The sequence below is a fragment of the Macaca nemestrina genome, chromosome 10 (assembly GCF_043159975.1).
Source record: "Macaca nemestrina isolate mMacNem1 chromosome 10, mMacNem.hap1, whole genome shotgun sequence".
Taxonomy (NCBI): domain Eukaryota; kingdom Metazoa; phylum Chordata; class Mammalia; order Primates; family Cercopithecidae; genus Macaca; species Macaca nemestrina.
In genome coordinates this window covers 4,889,920-4,910,904 of record NC_092134.1, presented here as the reverse complement: position 1 = coordinate 4,910,904, position 20,985 = coordinate 4,889,920, and the positions used below count along the sequence as shown (strand labels likewise).

The following is a 20,985-nucleotide window of genomic DNA, read 5'->3' as shown; positions in this document are numbered from 1 at the left end:
TAACCGCAGAGGGCTGAGAACCACTCATCTAGACAGGATTGATTGGAGGTCACACAAAGGGTGGCCATGTTGGGCCTGGATCCCAGGCTTCTGCACCCTGTGGCTGTATTCTATCTAGTGAAGCATCCTTGATGATAATTTTCTTCTGCACTTGCTAAGGCTGCCTGTTCCTGTCATCGATGACTCAGTTCCAGTTGTGATTTTCCAAGAAACATCTGCTTTAGTGAGGATGTTCACGGCGTATGGGCCTGAGAACGCGTGTCTTCTTGCTCACAGGGATGGATGCTCACACTCAAGAGTCATTCACAAATCCACTTTCTTCCTATCTTTGGAATCCGTTCACTTTCTCACTTCTGCCATTTCCCTCTTTCAAGCCCTGAGCACTCCCCGGTTGTCTGTGCATCCACTTCTGTATCCCCCACCCTATCTGTGACCATCCATTTCATGTCTGCCTTCTCTGCAAGCTCTGTCAGAAAAGGGAGGCCCTCAGAGGCACTGGCGTCTCCACCTCCAGCATGCAGAACAGCTCCCTGCAGAGGCTGGGGGCACCATCCCACCCTGTGGAATGAATTAATGAGGAAATTACCCAAGGGAGTGCCTGCCCCAGGGCACAGGTAAATTCCTGACTCCTGGGGACTCTTCTCATAGCAGTGTATGGCTTTCTCTCATGATGCTAGCAACCACTAGATCATATACACATATACACTCCACATATACACAGGGAGTGCAGGGACCACCCTGCAGTCTGCAGTAGTAATTTCCAGGCTTGAAATGAGACCAGCCTCCAAGAACTTGAAGTGGGTTATTTTGTTTGTTTGTTTGTTTGTTTGTTTTCATGTCATCTTTTCATCTGCTTCACTCTCTCACTGGAACTCTCCTCTCCTTGCACAGAGAAAATATGTTTCAAGTGACTTTGTCTGTCAGTTCCCGCTGCTCTGTGCCAGCTCTGCGTGAGTTTCAGGAGCTCTGAGGCTCACACTGCCCTGCTCCCCTGTTTGCTAAGGGAGATGCCTTTGGCTGCCTGTAAGGTTGGTGAGGTAGGTATCCTGCTAATTACCCTGCTAACAAACACTGGGGACAAAGGAGCCAGCTGTCAGTTGGTACAGAGGAGAGCAAAATTGAAATGGTGTGACTTGTACTTGCCCCTCAGAGACATCACTCACCTCTGCCTGTTTCTGGTTGGGAGAAACAGGAAGTTTCATCCCTGGCTGCAATCAGTCCTGTTATTTGGCCCAGAGTGAGCCAGGGCCTCCCTGCAGACAACTGCCCGCTCCAGCATTGCCTCCGGATGGCAAGATGTACCCTGCAAAGGATGTGCAGGGCGTAATTAATCCCCAAGCTGTTACACTCTGTCCAAATCACACGCAGCTGAGACATATAAATGGAGAAGGAAACTGTGGGTGCAATTCTGTGTATAAGTCATTGCTTTTCTTTTCTTTTCCTTAATGCTGGGAGTAAAGGCTTACGTAATTGGTAGAATTGAGACTGCTTTTTGTAAAGGCAGAATTCCCTTTCTTCATATAAGGCACAAAATTGCCTGGAATTTCAGAAATTTAGGGGGATGATTCCCAAATAGTTGTGCCTCTTGTGTCCATTACAAAAAATACTCAAGTGAAAGGCAACAATTTGCATAAGTCAGTAAGGTTTCTAAGCATGGAGTTTGCATGAGCCAGTAAGGTTTCCAAGCATGGAGTTTGCATGAGCCAGTAAGGTTTCTAAGCATGGAGTTTGCATGAGCCAGTAAGGTTTCCAAGCATGGAGTTTGCATGAGCCAGTAAGGTTTCCAGGCATGGAGTTTGCATGAGCCAGTAAGGTTTCTAAGCATGGAGTTTGCATGAGTCAGTAAGGTTTCCAGGCATGGAGTTTGCATGAGCCAGTAAGGTTTCTAAGCATGGAGTTTGCATGAGTCAGTAAGGTTTCCAGGCATGGAGTTTGCATGAGCCAGTAAGGTTTCCAGGCATGGAGCTTGCATGAGTCAGCAAGGTTTCAAAGCATGGAGCTTGCATGAGTCAGCAAGGTTTCCAAGCATGGAGCTTGCATGAGTCAATAAGGTTTCTGAAGCATGGAGCTTGACTTGGAAATAGGTTGGGAGGGTTTGTAGGAAGATAATTTCTTTTCCTTTTTTTTTTCTTTGAGACGGAGTCTCAGTCTGTTGCCCAGGCTAGAGTGCAATGGCACCATCTCAGCTCACTGCAACCTCTGCCTCCTGGGATTACAGGTGTGCACCACCACGCCAGGCCAAGTTTTGTATTTTTAATAGAGACAGGGTCTCACCATATTGGTCAGGCTGGTCTCAAACTCCTGACCTCAGGTGATCTGCCCTCCTCGGCCTCCCAAATTGCTGGGATTACAGGTGTGAGCCATCGTGCCTGGCATCTTCTAGCTATTTTGAAAAATAAAATAGATGATGGTAAATTATAGTCACCTTGCTGATTTACCTAACACTAGGTCTTATTTCTTCTATCAAACCATATATTTGTACCCATTAATCAACTTCTCTTTATCCACCTTTGTCCTTATCTTTCCTGGGCTCTTGTAACCACCAATTTTCTCTCTATCTTCATGAGATGCCTGTTTTTAGCCCCCACATATGAATGAGAGCATGCGATATTTGTCTTTCTGTGTCTGGCTTATTTCACTGAACATAATGACCTCCAGTTCCATCCATGTGGCTGCCCATGACTGGATCAGTCTTTTCTACGGCTAATATTCCATCCTGCACCTATACCACAGTTTCTGTATCTATTCATTCACTGATGGGCACTTAGGTTGATTCCATATTTTGGCTACTGTGAAAAATGCCACAATCAACACGGGAGTGCAGGTATCTTTTTCATGTACTGATCGTTCTTTTGGATACCTCACTCGGTAGTAAAATTACTGGGTCATACTGTAGTTCTGCTTTTAGCGTTTTTTGAGGAACCTCTGTATTGCTCTTCATAGTGGCTGCACTAACGTATGTTCCCCCTGTGGTGGACCAGGGTTCCCCTTTTCTCCCATCCTCACCAGTATCTGCTATGGCCTGTCCTTCAAATACAAGCCATTTTAACTGGGGTGACATGATGTCTCATTGAAGTTTTGAATTGTATTTCTTTGATGCATAGAAATGTTGACCATTTTTTCCTTTTCTTTGTTTTCCTGAGACAGGGTTTCACTCTGTCACCCAGGCTGGGGTGCAGTGGCACAATCTCAGCTCATTGCAACCTCCACCTCCCGGGCTCAAGGGATCCTCCTACCTCAGACCCCTGAGTACCTGGGACTACAGGTGTGAGCCACTATGTCCAGCTGGTTTTTGTAATTTTTGGTAGTGACAGATTTCACCATGTTGCCCAGGTTGGTCTCGAACTCCTAAGCTCAAGTGATCCACCTGCTTCAGCCTCCCAAAGTACTGGGATTACAGGCATGAGCCACCACACTCAGCCCATTTCTTCATATAACTTTTGGCTGTTTGCGTCTTTTTTGAAAAATGTCTATTCAGATCTTTTGCCTCCCTTAGACCATCACTCTTCTTACTCTCCGTGTGACTACCATTAGCATCCTCTCCTAATTTACAGCTTAGCAGCTGCTGAGAACTAAAAAATCAGATAACCAAGATGGTTGGTGTCGAGTATAAATAGATCCTGAAGTCTTTGCATGAAAATATTGTGAAACACATTTTCATTTTTGGAGTCATTTTTTATTAGTAACATCCTGATAGTTGAATCTGGTAGATAAGTGACTTCCAGTTACCAATTCAGACTGGCTCAAGGTCACAGATACAGGCTGGGGGGTTGGATCTGGCTCCTGGATGCCATAGATCCAGGTGCTGAAACTCTGTCATCTCTTGCTTGCCTGGGTGGGCTGCATTCTCAGGCAACCTCAGCAAGTTCCAGGCTGCAACCTTCCAGCTCCGTGGCATCTAGAGAGAGCTGCCCCTTGTCAGCAGGTACAGAAAGAACCCCAGGAAGATCTCACCTATTAGCAGAAGACAAAGCAAACAGAAAAAAATAAAACCAAATAAACATCCTGGGAAGTGTAACCAGCTCTGGAGCCAGGAAAGGTGGATGAGTGAGCATCCTTTAGGCCCCACCACACAGACTGGGAGGGAGGGAGGCTGGGTCCTCAAAGGAAATTGAGCAGCTTCTACCAGAATAGTAGAGGGGTTGCTGATTAAACAAAAAACATATATTCATAACTGCATTTAATTTTTAATGCAGTTTCTTTTTCCTCTTTAAAAATTTTACTTTAATTTTTGGGATACATGTGCAGAATGTGCAGGTTTGCTACACAAGTATACATGAGCCATGGTGGTTTGCTGCACCTAGCAACCCGTCATCTAAGTTTTAAGCCCCACATGCATTAGGTATTTGTCCTAATGCTCTCTCTCCCCTTCCTCCCCAACCCTCCTTCCTGACAAGCCCTGGTGTGAACCAACCCAAATGCCCATCAGTGGTAGACTGAATAAAGAAAATGTGACATGTATATACCATGGAATACTATGCAGCCACAAAAAAGAATAAGTTCATGTCCTTTGCAGGGATGTGGATGAATCGGGAAACCATCATTCTCAGCAAACTAACACAGGAGCAAAAAACCAAATACCACATGTTCTCACTCAGAAGTGGGAGTTGAACAATGAGAACACATGGACACAGTGAGGGGAACATCATTCCTTCTCTTTATCTTGTATTTGTATGTTGAGAAGCTAAGAACGATTCTAATTTAGAATCATTTAGAAACGCTGCTTGCAGTTCAAGCAGCATTTTTGAATCAATTCTACTCTACTTTATGTTGGATGTCTCCATAATGGAAGATATTAGAGGAATAATGGAGAATAAGGTGGTGAGGCAATAGAGATTGCTGTCAGCCATTGAAGACAGGCTAGGGCACGACCCTTTTTGTTTCTGAAATCACTCTGGGTGCTGTAGCAACGAATCCCCTGATAGAGACATTATCTTCACAATCTCACTATATCTGCCTCCTCTCATCTCCGAAGGCCACAGTGGCTGAGGGCAGAAAGGTGCACCAGCAGGTCACACTTCATTCCACACTGAAGTCCCCTCCCCCACAACCATACCACCCAGTCATCCAGCCCATGACCTCTCAGAGGACTCCCAGTAACTCTCATTTATTTTTTTTTATTTTTATTATTTTTGAGACAGAGTTTTATTCTTGTTGTCCAGACTGGAGTGCAATGACATGACCTCGGCTCTGCAACCTCCACATCCGGGGTTCAAGTGATTCTCCTGCCTCAGCCTCCCAAGTAATTGGGACTACAGGAGCCTGCCACCATGCCTGGCTAATTTTTTGTATTTTTTTTTTAGTAGAGATAGGGTTTCACCATGTTGGCCAGGCTGGTCTCAAACTCCTGACCTCAGATGATCCACCTGCCTCAGCCTCCCAAAGTGCTGGGATTACAGGCATGAGGCATTGCACCCAGCCCCCAATAACTTTTTAAGGCTCTAAGAAAACTTCTTTTTTTAACAAAGGAAGTCCAAAACAGGCTTTGAAGTAATGTAGAATATACTTATATATTTACAAGTTGACGTGGGGACACACTCCCACAGGGTACACATTAATGTGAGTGTAGTAACTTAATGTGGTAAGATTACATCACCCCTGCACATGATGAAGTCTGGCCATGAGCCCTAGGGGAGGAGATTTCTGATAAATATCTTCCTTCAATCATTTCAGTGTCTGTGTCCTGGTTCTGAACTTCAGAAGCTGCATGTGAAGTCTCTCGTGAATATGAGACTCGGGCCATGTAGCCGATCTCGCTCACCCATCACACACCTTCCTGGGCTCTGATCTGCTCTGTTCTTGCTTTTCTCCAGGACAGGTGGCTCAGTACCTCACAGAAGCATGTCCTGCCTTTGCAAAGGAAGTTCTTTACTATTTTGATATGAAATATGCCTGCTTAGTTCTCAGAGCAAGAGTGTCAAAAGTGAGCAGCCCAAGAGGCCCAGTGGAAGCTGCAACCTTCTTATGATGGAGAGGGGGAAACCCCAGAAATGTCCATTCCACAGCATTCTGTGGTCAGCAGGTCACCAAGCCAGCCTGGATTCCGGGGACCAGAAGGAGAGTTTCCTTCCACCTCCCTAATGCCATGGAATGGGGAAGGGTACAACTTTAGGATTAGACCCAAAGGGAACTGTTGTGAATCTTGATTTTGCTACTTATTACCTATTGCATTTGGGCCAAATATTTGACATCTCTGTACCTTAATTTACTCATCTGTGAAAGAAGGACTAAAAATACCTATCATAGGAGAAGACAATATGTAAGCCACTTGGCAATGCGCCTAGGACCTAGTGAGCGATTCTTCTCACTTATTATTGTTGTTTTCTTCATCATCGACATCACTGTCACCATTACTTTTTGTTGTCATTGGAAATTTGGACACAGAGACCACAGGCAGATGTGGTGCCACATTTCCACAGGGCTGGAGCAGCGGGTGTGTTTTTCTGTGATAACAGAGCTTCCTGGAACCAGCAGGGTACAGGTTATTTGACCTGAATGGTGAGGGAGTTCAGAGCCTACAGTGATGGGGGAAAGCCCTGAGTGAACGTTTCCTTTCAGCTTCCTGAGAGGAAGAGTCTAAATATGGGAGCCATCCCCAAAACCTGACCATGAGCAGGGATGCAAAACGAAACACAGTCTCTTCACATATCTAGACAGAAGTATGCTCATCCTTCAGAGCATGCAGGTGGGCAATACCCAGTGTGTGTGTGCATGTGTGATTCATGTGCATATGAGCTTCTGTGTATGTGTGTGAGTGTGTGCATGTGTTAGTATGTGTAAATGTGTGGTGGAGTGAGCATGTGAGTGTGTAAAAGTGTGTGTACAGGAACAAAAGTATGTATGTGTACAGCATATGCATGTGTGAGTCTGTGTGGCATATGTGTATGTGAACATGTGTTTGTAGTGTGTATCCACGTGTGTGTACCTGCATGTATGTGTTGCAGGAAGTCAGAGACCCCAAACGGAGGGACAGGCTGGAGCTGTGGCAGAGGAACATAAATTGTGAAGATTTCGTAGACATTTATTAGTTCCCCAAATTAATACTTTTATAATTTCTTATGCCTGTCTTTACTGCAATCTCTGAACATAAATTGTGAAGATTTCACAGGCATTTATCAGTTCCCAAATAATACTCTTATAATTTCTTATGCCTGTCTTTAATCTCTCAATTCCGTTATCTTCATAAACTGGGAATTTATGTCACCTTAGGACCACTATTGTACAAATTGATTGTAAAACATGGGTGTTTGAACAATATGAAATCAGTGCACCTTGAAAATGAACAGAATAACCGTGATTTTAGGGAACAAGGGAAGACAACCAAAGGTCTGACTGCCTGCAGGGTCGAGAAGAATAACCATATTTTTCTTCTTGCAGAGAGCCTATAAACGAATGTGCAAGTAGGAGAGATATTGCTGAATTCTTTTTCCAGCAAGGAATATTAATAATTAATACCCTGGGGAAGGAATGCATTCTTGGGGAGAGGTCTATAAACAGCCGCTCTGGGAGTGTCGGTCTTATGCAGTTGAGATAAGGACCGAAATATGCCCTGGTCTCCTACAGTACCCTCAGGCTTATTAGGGTGGGGAAAAGATCCCACCCTGGTAAATTTGAGGTCAGATCGGTTCTCTGCTCTCGAACCCTGTTTTCTGTTGTTTAAGATGTTTATCAAGACAATACGTACATAGCTGAACATAGACCCTCATCAGTAATTCTAATTTTGCCCTTTGCCTTGTGATCTCTGCTTTGCCCTTTGCCTTGTGATCTTTATTGCCCTTTAAAGCATGTGATCTTTGCAACTTACTCCCTGTTCATACACCCCCTCCCCTTTTAAAGTCCTTAATAAAAGCCTGCTGGTTTTACAGCTCAAGCGGACATGATGGACCTACCGATATGTGATGTCACCCACGGAAGCCCAGCTGTAAAATTCCTCGCTTTGTACTCTTTATCTTTATTTCTCAGACTGACTGACAATTAGGGAAAATAGAAACGACCTATGTTGAAATATTGGGGTGGGTTCCCCCGATATGTATGTTTGTGTTTATGTGTGAGTGGTATGTAGTATCTGGTATGTAGTATCTGTACATGTGTGTGTACATTGTGTGAGTCGTATGTATGTGTGTGATGACTGTATGTGTGTTTGTGAGTGTGTGTGCTGCATGTACCTGAATGTGTGTATCTGTGTATGTGAGGGTTTATGGGTGAGTGCAATGTGTATGTGGGCATGTATATCATGTGAGTTATGAATATGGGTGCAATGTATAAATGTATCTTTATGAGTGTGTTGTGCTTGTATCTATACATGTGTGCATCTGTGTGTATGCATACATTTATGGGTGAGATGTGTGTGTCTGTCTGTGGGTGTGTATGTTGTGTGAGTTGTGTGTATGTGTGTGATGAATGCATATGTATGTTTGTGCATGCGTGCATCTGTGTCTACACACATCTTTATGGGTGAGAGGTATGTGTCTGTATGTGCATGTGTACACTGTGTGAGTCATGTGTACATGTGTGATGAATGCATGTGTATGTGAGTGTATGGTTCATGTATCTGTACATGTGTGCATCTGTGTGTATGCATGTTTGTGGGTGAAAGGTATGTGTCTGTATGTGCATGTAGACATTGTGTGAGTCATGTGTACGTGTGTGATGAATGCATGTGTATGTGAATATATGGTTCATGTATCTGTACATGTGTGCATCTGTGTGTATGCATGTTTGTGGGTGAGAGGTATGTGACTGTATGTGGGTGTGTATATTGTATGAGCCATGTGTATGTGTGTGAATAATGCACATGTATGTTTGTGCATATGTGATGCATGTATCTGTGCATGTGTACATCTGTGTGTACACATATATTTATGGGTGAGAGGTGTGTGTCTTTATGTGGGTGTGTATGTCATGTGAGTCATGTGTGCATGGGTAATGAATGCATGTGTATGTGAGTGTGTGGTGCCTGTATCTGTGCATGCATACATCTGTGGGTGAGACGTGTGTCTCTGTATGTGGGTGTGTATATTGTGTGAGTCATGGGTACATGTGTGATGAATATATGTGTATGTGCATGTGTGGTGCATGTACCTGTACATGTGTACATCTGTGTGTATGCATATATTTATGGGTGAGATGTGTGTCTCTGTATGTGGGTGTGTACACTGAGTGAGTTGTGTGTACATGTGTGATGAATGAATGTGTATGTGTATGTGTGGTGCATGTATCTCTGCATGTGTGCATCTGTGTGTACACATACATTTATGAGTGAGGGGTGTGTGTCTGTATGTGGGTGTGTATGTTGTGTGAGTCATGTGTACGTGTGTGATGGATGTATGTGTATGTTTTGCTTTGTGATGGGTGTATCTATGCACAGGTGAACCTGTGTGTTTCTCCCTTGTTGAAAGGTAGGATGACATGGCAGTCAGGAGCATCTCTGGGGTCTTTAGGCAGACAGTCTGGGTTATATTCTGGCTATGCCTTTTCCCCAGCTCTGCCTGCAGCCCTGCACATCTTCTCTACCTCCAGCGGCTTCTCCTTGTCACATCCAACCTCTGCAAAAGCATAGATAGCAGCACCTCCCTATTGTATTCTATGAGGTGATAATTACATGAGGTGGCAGAGCCTGGAGCACAGGAACTCCTTGGTGACTCAGCCATACTCATTCCAAGGAGTTCAGGGTCCTTGCAGTCTGCAAACCTTTCCCCTTATTTTCAAGATCCTTGAGTCAGACTGTCAAGAAATAACATTCCAGCCTCACCTACAACAATATTTGTAAATGGTAAGAAACATTGAGACATAGGAGAATTTCTTAGAGAAGGTCAGGGTCTTGGATTCCTTCATACGAAAGAAAAAACGGCCAATTTATGTTCTTTGCTAACTCAAGGCCTGATTTAAAACCATAACCCATGGGTAAAAATGTAGAAACGCTCAATCACAAAAGCATTTATGGGGACTTGTACCCTGCCTGGGGAGGGCTACAGAGCTGGGTGCCGTGAGGTTCGTGTACAATGAAGAGTGGGAATTTCTCTATGTGGGGCCAGCCACAAGCCGGACCCCATGCACAGCATCTCATCTAAGTTTCTCCACCTACCCATAGAATGGAGCTTCCACTGCCTCTGTGTCACTGATGAGGGACTTCAGGCAGAGAAAGCTCATCCTTTGCCCAAGGTCACACCACTGGTAAAAAGCAGATGAGGTTCAAGCTGACCTTCTCATCCCTGTCATTGCCCTCTCAACAGACTCCTCACAGGTGGAAAAATCAATCCCTACAGCAAACTCATTATTTTTTTGACCTCTCCTAAAATTAAAATCCAAGACCCCTCATGAGCTCTGTGATCTTGGGTAAGTTTTTTTTTCCACCTCTATGAGTTTCAGTTTCCTCCAAAGAAAAACCAAGGGTTTTGCGAACATTTAATTGTAAGTGCACATCATGCCAGTTTCATGTCCTTGACCTTGGGAGAAGGTTAGCCAGTGGCCAGAGCCGTCCTCTATGCTCTGAGGCTGAGAGATGTCAAAGCAAAGCTCTGTGACACACGTCACCTTTGAGTCCCCAAAGAACATGAAGGAGCCCAGCCTGGGGTGTGCTTCTACTCTCTCCCTCCCAGCCCAGACTCTGGCTACTTCCCCTAAAGAGGAGGGCCATGCTGAGTGTCTCCAGCTGAGGACGTATTACTCCAAGACTTATCTCCTTTGAGGTCTGGTCTCGTTAGCGGCTGCGTTGGCATAGGTGCTGATTGGGTTAACTCCATTAATATTCTCCTTCTTACTCACCTACTTTGCTATTTAATAATGTAACACATGTTCTTGTATCTTTCGCTAGTGGTTTCTATTTTGTATTATAAAATCCCCCTGGATTCCTTTGAGTCTGTTTAGTCAGAACATAACAAAGCAACTATCCTGCCATTTACCTCTTTCAATTTTACTACTCAGCATGATCTTGAATCAGTCTAATATTTTGCACTTATGACAAAAATATACAAAAGGTGACAGATGAAATGTAGGTCATGCCAAGTTTTTTTCTGGCCCAATAAAAGGGCAAGTCCTCTAAAGAGATCTTTCCTGGCAATTATGAATATGGCAAAGGAATGTAAAAGGAAGGATTTGAGACTGAGGCCATAGTAATCATTTTAAAGCAGTTACAAGCACATTTGCAAGTAAATACATCCATTTATAGGTGCTACCTAAAGCTGATGTTGGCAAATACAATTCTGAGAAGCCCTCAGAGAAGAAAAGCATTGTTTGCTAAGCAAGTTGCCAAGATGAGATCAGTGGAATAGAAAAATATTATTTTTGATGACGTGAATCTAAATGAGTTATGGGGAGAGGTAGGAACTAGGAGTGGGGACGTCTCTTCCAAAAATAAAATCCTGAGATTCTAGAATGTGATCTGCCCAGTTTATGCAGTACTTTGATTTTACACTTAGCACCAAGGTAGGTTTAAAAAAAATTAGAGCATTTAAACTGTAATTAATCAAAAGAAGTTTCTCTATGGGTGAATTTCACCTTGTAGGTTAATCCTTTGTTCTACATGAGTTATAACACTTTGGCCTTCCAGGATCAGTAACCCAAGAAATCACATTCCCAGGTACTTGGAATTAAATCTTTAACCTATCTTTCCTGGGACACAATTCAACCAACAGCCATAAGTACCACTGGTATGATTAGAATCAAGATTTCTTGTCTCTCTTGAAACGTTCGAATGCCTGTCTGCACTGGACTTGTCTGTCTGCCGCAGTGACGGACCGGGGCCGAGTGACGTTGACTCCATCATCCTGGACATTGACACATGGCTCTTCCTAGCTACCGATCTAGCCATGCTCCTCACCCAAATTACCCAATGACCCTTCCAGCCTGAGAGGCCATCCAACTGAGAACTATTCTGGTAATCCACATTTGGAGGTCTTCACATTTTATATCCATGAGTTTAAAATAAAACTTCAATGACCACCACAATGAAAAACTATGGACACAATATTTGAAAAAGATACTCTAACATATGAGTATTTACATTAACTGTAAATGCGGAAGTCAGACCTGATTCAGCCACCGCTGCACATACTGTTTTTGATTTGATTTGATTGATTTGATTTGGGAATGGAGTCGTGCAAGTGCGATCTGTTTCGTTCAGCCTGAAACACAGCTCAGCTCTCCACACGGCACTACACCGCCGTCTGCTGTCACCCTTCTGCTTCCCTCCCTCTGCCGGGCCCTGGGGTCACTGGATTTAAAACCCAGATCCCGGACCTACCTTCAACCAGACTTTAGGTTCTGCAATTAGAGACATTCTCACTGATGCACCCACCAATATCTATTCTATGTTTTAAAGCAATAGAACCTCACATTTTCACCGGGTAAAATGCAACTGATACCTTTTTTTAAAACACACGCACATTTTTTTCTATCTTCCTTTGTATATCTGTATGGCTGGCCACATGACTGACTTCAGCTCTGTGAGGTACAATGAAAATGTCATAAAGAATGCTTGGTAAGTCTCTGTAGAAAGGAACTAATTCAGTTAGAAGGAATCTTTTTTGTCTTTCCCATTCAGTTTTTATGCCAGCCTAAAAACCAGATGGGATGGCTAGAGCTTCCATAGCCACTGTGGGCCCTGAAGTGACATTGAGTATGAATTCGTGTTCACTAATGAATAATGGTGGCTAAGAAGCAGCCAAGAGCACAAGTCCTTGTAACAGCATGGAGCCGCCTTATCTGCTGTGGATTTCCCTAACCTAGACCACTTTTACAGAAAAGAAAATAAATGCCTATCTTATTTAAGCCATCATTATCTTGCAGACTCTCTGGGTCCTCTCTTAGAGATAAAGCAAATCTTAGAAGTGTCGCAAAGCATGTAGGATGCTGATAACCTTACTGCATGTAGGGTTGTGGGACATTTCTCAAAGCAGGAGTTATGGGCCACACAACATAGGAGTTATTAATACCTACAAGGTCCAAGTCCTATCATTTATGCTCACCAATTCTCACCAGAACCCTAAGACATCGCCATTACTATCATTGATTTTCAAATGAGGAAGAAAAGTGTAAAGAGTTTGCATGAAATTATCCAAGTCACACAGCTCGTAAAGAATGGAGGTGGGTTCATTCTTTCATTTCTTCTGTTGGGTACCATCAGTCTACCAACTGTTGGGCTGAACACCGAGTATGGAAAGATGGACACACTCCTGGCCCTGGGAGAGTTCACCCTAGACAGGGGTCAGAGGCACACCAAGAGATACATCCAAACCTACATGGAGCATTCCACGCTATCCAGTCCCTCAACTGCAGGTTTCCTGAGGGCAGGACCTGGGTCTGTCGACTTACCCAGTGCTTGGTGTACTGAGAACTCAAGAAATATGTGAACTGTCATGTAATGAAAAAATACATGTGTATATTAGAACAAATAAGATACACCTAGTGCATTCTCAGAACAAATAGTTAGAATAAGGTTAAAGCAGAGTGAACTAAACAACACTCTACTGAGGTGATGGATAACCTCAGTCCCTTGACTCGAACATGATGTATTTTATGCATGTATCAAAATATCACAAGTACCTATAAATAGTTGCAAATGTTATATATCAAGAAAAAAAAATATTGCTCAAAAGCTCCTCCATGTTATGTGATCAGGGTTGATAGCGCTATCCATTGTCTACTGGGAAATCAGAGACCATGAATGACACCTTCCTCCACCTGCCCAGGCCAGAGGTGTGTCAGAGGAGAAGCAATAAGACAGGAGTGGAGAGCTGAAAATATTCCTCATCATTTTCAGTTAATTGGCTCCCCTGGGAGCACCAATACCAAAATGCCTTTATTTTAAAAGATGATCTTTATTTAGTATTTTTGTACATTACTGATGGATGTTTCTAAATATTGGAACAAATGACAAGCAAAAGCAATGCTGTTTATTTTTAAACATGCACATGGCCTAATGCACCAAGCCAAGGGCCTTTCTCCAAGATCCGGGAATGGCAAAAAGGAAGACAAGACGTGCCAAAACAAACTTACAAAAAGTGGAACATCGATAGAATGTTTATATTTAACAAAATAACTCCTGTGATAGGAAAATAAAGTGCTGTCTAATCATAAAATTCTAAAAATAAATAAAAGATTGTAAAGAGTTATTCATCATAGATCCCAGGAACTATGTGGATGAACGTGTGAAGATCTGTGTGGATGCTTTCGTCAGTCCTGTGATTGTATTTCTGAGGCTGAGTGTGTATGAACCATGTGTCAATTATTTCTAGTTTAAGTGGTTAGACGTTTGCTAATGGGGGTCACCAGGATAAGAGACCTTCCATTGTCTTCACGCAGAGACAGGCTTTGCCAAGAAGGAGAAAGCCTTTCTATCCTTTAAAAATCTTAAAGAAAATTAGGTATTTGTTATAGCTGGGCAGCTGAAACAACTGGCATTTATTTTCTCACAGTTGTGGAGGTTGAAAGTCTGAGATCAAGTTGCTGTCAGGGTTGGTTTCTAATAAAGGTTCTCTTCCTGATTTGCCAATGGTCACCTTCTCCTTGTGTCCTCCCATGGCCTTTGCTCTATGCATGTATGGGGTGAGATCTCTGGTGTCTTTTCCTCTTTTATTTATTTATTTTTTATTTATTTATTTATTTATTTATTTATTTATTTATTTTTGAGACAGGATTTTGCTCTGTCACCAGGCTGGAGTACAGTGATTGGATCTCAGCTCACTGCAATCTCTGCCTCCTGGGTTCAAGTGATTCTCCCACCTCAGCCTCCTGAGTAGCTGGAACTACTGGTGCCCACCACCATGCCCAGCTAATTTTTGTATTTTTAGTAGAGACGGGTTTCACCATGTTGGCCAGGCTGGTCTCCAACTCCTGACCTCAAGTGATCAGCCTGCCTCTGCCTCCCAAAGTGTCTTCCTCTTCTTATAAAGAAACCAATCCTTATTGGATTAGGGCCCCACCCTTAAGACATTAATCAACCTTAATGACCTCCTGAAGGGTCCAAACTCCCAAAACTGTCACACTGGGGGTTAGGGCCTCAACATATGAATTTGGGGGGAACACCATTCAGTCCACAACAAGGTTCACTTACATTTTTTTTATTTTCCCTTTAAATTAGAAAATACAAGTAAATACTCTTTATAAACAGTTCTGCAAATTGTAGGTATCCTGATGGCTTGAATTAGTTCCCAGCCTGGGTAACATAGTGAGACCCCTGTCTCTATCATATTAGTTCACTAGTTCTCAATGAACTAATGAAATTTGCTCATTAGTTCCCAAGAGAAGTGAAATATTAGTTCACTAGAATGATACAAGTCAAAGGGAAAGAAAAGCGCCAGGGTGTCGTGGGCATGATTGGTTTAGGAGACGGAGGACACGCAGGGCTTCTGGCTACGTGAGAGTACACATAGACAGTGAGGAACCTGCAACTTCACTGCCATTGGAATTGCTTGCTCTGTGGCCCCTGACCAAGACCATTGCTCATGAAGGAGTCATGGGGAGATGGAAATACAGGCAATGGGGGTTCAACATAAAAGAGTCTTGTTTCCATCATTTTGTGTTTTATACTATTTTATCTTTCACATTTTAGAATATTTGTGTTTAGTCACTCCAATACGAAATCTGTACCCACAATCTTCTTGAGCCTTGGTTCGGTAAATATTTCATAGACAAAATACCAAAAGCATGATTTATAAAATAAAAAAATAAGAAATTAACTTTCATCAGAATTCAGTTTTGTGCTCTGAGAGTGACACTGTTAAGAGAATGAAAAGACAAGTCACAGACTGGGAGGAAATATTTGCCAGCGCCTATTTGTAAAGGATTTGTATTCAGAATACATCAAGACCTCTGAAACCTCAATAATAAAAAATCAAAAATCCAAATACAAAGGGGCAAAATATTTGGACACTCTAATAAAATAAGATGCAAATGTGCATATAAAAATGTTGATCGTTGTTAGTCATTAGGGAAAAGCAAGTCACAATCACAAAGAGACACTGCTGCACCTTTGTTAGAATGTCATTGTCATCCTTTAATAGCGGTACCAGGCCTGGTGAGGTGACTCACACCTGTAATCCTGGCACTTTGGAAGGCTGAGGTGGACAGATCACTTGAGGTCAGGAGTTCGAGACCAGCCTGACCAACATGGTGAAAACCCGTCTCTACTAAAAATACAAAAATTAGCGAGGTATGGTGGCACATGCCTGTCATCCCAGCTACTCAGAAGGCTGAGGCGGAGTAATCACTCGAACCCAGGAGGCAGAGGTTGCAGTGAGCTGAGATCAGGCTGCTGCAATCCAGCCTAGGCGACAGAGTGAGACTTTGTCTCAAAAAAAAAAAAATAAATAAATAACAACAAAAGGCAGCTAGAGCCATATTTGAAAGGAAAATTATATCAATAAATGTACGTATTAGAAAAGAGCTGTCCTGACTCAGGGACTCGGGGTGAGCCCCATTTCAGCAGTGGCAGAGTAGCTGGACTTTCCGGACGCCCCAGCTTCCTATTCCTAGCCAGGGAAGGGCCTGGGTGAAGGAGCAAGACACTGTCTAAAAAAAAAAAAAAAATTCTGTATCAAGCTCTGGGAAGGATGCAGAGCTATTGGAACCCTCACGCACTGCTGGTTTGTATGAAGAATAACACAGCCACTTTGAAAAATAATTTGACAATTTCCCATATGGTTCAACATCCTGTAACCCAATGATCCAATGATTCCATTCTCGTCAGTTACCCAAAAGAAATGAAAATAAGTGATCACACAAAAAGCCAGGAGGCAAATCTTCATAATGGCTTTATTCGTGATCACAGAGAACTGGAAATCAGCCTTGCTTTCTTCATCTGTGGTATGTGTAGACATGGGATTACTACTCTTCAATAAAATATAACACATACCTGTGAAAACATAAATCAGAAAGCTTTCTGGCATATGAAAGATGCCAGATTCAAAAAGCTCCATGCTTTATGATTTCATGTATATGACATTCTGGAAAAGGTACATCTCCAGAGACACAAAGTGGACCAGAGGTTGCCAGGGCCTGGCAGTGGGGTTAGAGGTTGAGTTCAAAATGATACGAGAGCATTTGGGGAGAGTGGTGGGACTTTCTATTTCTTTTCTTTTCTTTCTTTCTTTTTTTTTTTTTTTTCAAGGACAGGGTCTTGACCTGTCACCCAGACTAGAGTGAGGTGGTGTGATCACATCTCACCACAGCCTTGACCTCCCAAGGTCAAGGAATCCTCCCACCTCAGCCTCCTAAATAGCTTGGACTATTGGGTGTGTGCCACCACACCCAGCTATATTTTTTTGTAGAAACGCCGTCTCACCGTGTTGGCCAGGCAGGTCTCAAACTCCCAGCCTCGGGCAATCTTTCGATCTTGTCCTCAAAGCACTGGGATTACAGGCATGAGCCGCCGTGCCCATCCATTTTCTGTTTCTTGATTGTGGTAGTGATCACCCGGTGAAAACTCAGGCCCGCACATCAGAAAGAGTGACCCTTACAGAGTGTAATTTAAACTACAAAAAAAATGTAATACTACTTCCAAAAACAGAAATATAGAGACAGACCTCAGGCGGGGGTAGGGTAAAGAAATAAGAGGCAGAAATGAGCATAGTGTCTTTATTGATAAAAACAAAGAAAAAAAGAGAAAAGAGAAAAAAGAAAAGAAATGAAAGTAGGGGGAAAAGAAAAAAACAAAACAAAACAAGAAAAGAAGAGTCCTTGAGAGCTACAGAGGAAGAGCGAGGTCGGTAACATTTCATGGCCCCAGGTGCAGCAGACTCAGTCACCCTTACCCAATGTTCTGAATCCTAAAACGATGCTCAAACAAGGTCATTTTGCATAAAGCCAGCACCACAAGCTCCTGGAAAACCTCTTCAATCTTCAATCTTTCCAATGTCTGTGAATGAGCATTATTTTGATTGCTTTTATTTTCTATCCTTTTAATAATTTGTAACTTTTTAATCATTTCAGACACTAAAACATCATACCATACATTTCACTATTTGCATTACTGATTTCTGGCTTTTTTTTTTTTTTGAGAAGGAGTCTGGCTCTGTCGCCCAGGCTAGAGCGCAGTGGCGTGATCTCCACTCACTGCAAGCTCTGCCTCCCGGGTTCACACCATTCTCCTGCCTCAGCCTCCCCTGTAGCTGGGACTAGAGGTGCCCGCCACCCCACCCGGCTAATTTTTGTATTTTTAGTAAAGACGGGGTTTCACCGTGTTAGCCAGGATGGTCTCGATCACCTGACCTTGTGATCCGCCTATCTCGGCCTCCCAAAGTGCTGGGATTACAGGCCTGAGCCACCGCGCCCGGCCGATTTCTGGCTTTTAATTGTCCTATAAAATGATTACAACTAATCCTGTACACCACCCCCCTCCACACACACACACACACACACACACACACTCAGACTTTGGCTTAGTTGAACTTTTTTTTTACTGAAGAACCTACAGGGCCATGGTGGATTGCTGTCAGAAGGATCTTGGGCTTTGTCCACACCTGAATATGCCCCCTAGGTGAATGTCCTGGTTCTCGGCATGGCTGGGATTCCTGAGCCTGCTGTGTCTTCAGGCAGACCCTTGAGTCATCAGATTCTCCCCAGCTAACAAGGGCCAGCTGCACATGGATCAGATTCGTGTCTCCGGTTCCAACCAGTCAGTGACCCAACATTTTTCCAATGCCTGTGTACCCTCTTAGATGGTGAGGGAAGTCAAGTCAAGGGACATAAGAAAGGCTTCCATCACTCAAGGCAATCCTAACATCACTGGGAAAATGAGATTTCACACTGAACACGCAAACAAGCACAGATGATGATTAAATGATGCAGACCCAACTCACAGTGCTGGAGGGTTCTAGGGAAAGGAGGTAAGCCGGGAACCAGGGTTTGCTTTCTGTAGACTCTGGGGCTAGAAATGAGATGCTGAGTAGTTGGATTTGTGGGAAGGAGAAGGAAGGACATTCCAAAAAAGAAAAGTTGATTGAGATGGATTCTTACTCTAGTTCCATCGTTTTGGAAAATCATGGCTTAAAAGCACAAGATTAAGAAAGCATAGACCTGCTAGGTGACATGGCACATGCCTGTGATCCCAGCGCTTTCAGAGGCCAAAGCAGGAGGATCACTTAAGCCTAGGAGAGCAAGACCAGCCTGGGTAACATAGTGAGACCCCCGTCTCTATCAGAACATTATTTGGGCACGGTGGGATGCACCTGTAGTCCTAACTACTCGGGAGGCTACAGGAGGATCCCCTGAGCCCAGCAGTTTGGGGCTGCAGTGAACAGTAATCACAACACCCTGACTCAAAAAAAAAAGAAAAGGGGAATAAAAGAAAAGAAAACATCGACTAATCCTGCACTTTCCCACAAATCATGTACATACACACAGGCTGTTCCCCGGCCCCTTCCTCCACAGCCAAAGAGAAAGATCAACAGTGCAAGATGTAGAGGCAGAGCGTTTAAGGAAAACACCATGTCTTATTTTTCTTTCTGCCCCTGACCACAGCTCAGCACTACTCTGACTCTGAGCCTCCGGCCTGCCTCACACGCCTAGTTACACCCTGGATGGAAAAGCAAAGGATGATGGTAACTTTTGAGACACATACTCAGGAAATGATCTTATCCCTGCCCTTTCAAATGCCCAGGTGGAAATGATGTCTTACAAAGACTTTCATGGCTAAAACCAACCTATGTACCTAACCAGATTTTTGGCATTTCTCGGACTGAGACATGATCATCTTATTTCTGGGGAACACACCACTGCAACTTAGCAGCCCGGTTTTCAAATGCAGATGTCGGGTGAAACACATCAGTTATCTTGCCTGCCAAAATCATCTGCTCAGAGATTATCCTCCCAGTGGAATGCAGCTCAAATCAATCAAAATCTTTGGGGGTGGAGGAATAATGAGAAAATATTGCATGACGTTTTGACTATTAAATCTATGATATAAATATCTCTAAAATAGTGGGAGTTTTTTCATTCCAGTATTCCTAGCAAAACCAAGGTCTTAGAATTTACATTTAGCTCCTGCTGTGTATAAAGCTGGATTTAATGTACTTATTTTGGTAGGTATTGATAATCATTATTGATATACCTTTTTCTTATACTTCTGATAGTTTGTAATTTAGTTCGTAAGTCACACAGTGAAACCAAGTGCTCACATTGTGACATCATGGAAAAAAAATTACTGAATTTTCTAAGTTCATTACTGATACTAATCTTCATGAATACTATATCGAGATCCAGAAGACACAGAGAGGTAAAGAGAGAGAGAGAGGAGAGAGATTTTTACGTATAAAGAGTAAATTTTGCATTCTTTGACATTTAAAAGAATAGTTGCAGTATTTATGTCCGTAGTATGCTTCAAATCAGAATGCTCTTTGAGGAAAACTCAGAAATGACATTTACTTATTTGTACTTTTAAGTTCTGTAGCTTACACAGATGATGCATAATTCATGCCAGAAAGCATTTGGCTCAACAGAAACTAATTTAGTTTATCCCCTTCCAGTGCAACTTCAAACACGTGCATGAGAAAATGTGTGGATTTGGGGCTGGGATGTGGACATGTGTAAGAATATAGTAGATTTCGATTTAATAATTTTATTCTGGTGCCTTTGGAGGTCTTCCAATAATGCTTTTAATCATTGTATTAGAGTCTTGATTTATTTTCCTTGGATTATACCCATTTGATATCAGCAAAGTTAGACATTGGCATTATCAGAGTTAAGAGAAAATGAACTAGGATATTTTCCTTGTGTTCTGGAATTCCTATGCTCATCATGGCATAAAAGTGTAGACGAATTAGTATTGACTCACTATAATGACAATTTCTTGTAATCGAACACTAGGTGTGTTTGAACCACTTACAGACAGAGAATCTTGCATCTTCAAAGGTGTGTGCTATGTTCCCATTTGGAAATTTTTCTTCTCAGCACAATAGACAGCTCTCCAGTTACAGGGCAGCCATGCATTTGGACAGAGTCAAACCATCAAATGTTTAAAAACGACAGAGCACCCGCCAGCACCCCTGT

General features: G+C 42.9%; 1 long non-coding RNA gene across 1 annotated transcript in view; it reads right to left on the bottom strand.

Moving 5' to 3' along the window:
• LOC105493334 (uncharacterized) overlaps nt 1–5,974 on the bottom strand; it is a 30,769-nt gene extending 24,795 nt beyond the window's left edge. Inside the window, exons 1-3 of the long non-coding RNA XR_011608470.1 lie at nt 5,959–5,974; nt 5,762–5,850; nt 1,164–1,303 (exon numbers count right to left, since the gene is read on the bottom strand). This is a non-coding gene — a long non-coding RNA (uncharacterized lncRNA). The remainder of the gene's footprint in view (nt 1–1,163; nt 1,304–5,761; nt 5,851–5,958) is intronic.
• Between the last annotated feature and the right edge of the window lie 15,011 nt (nt 5,975–20,985).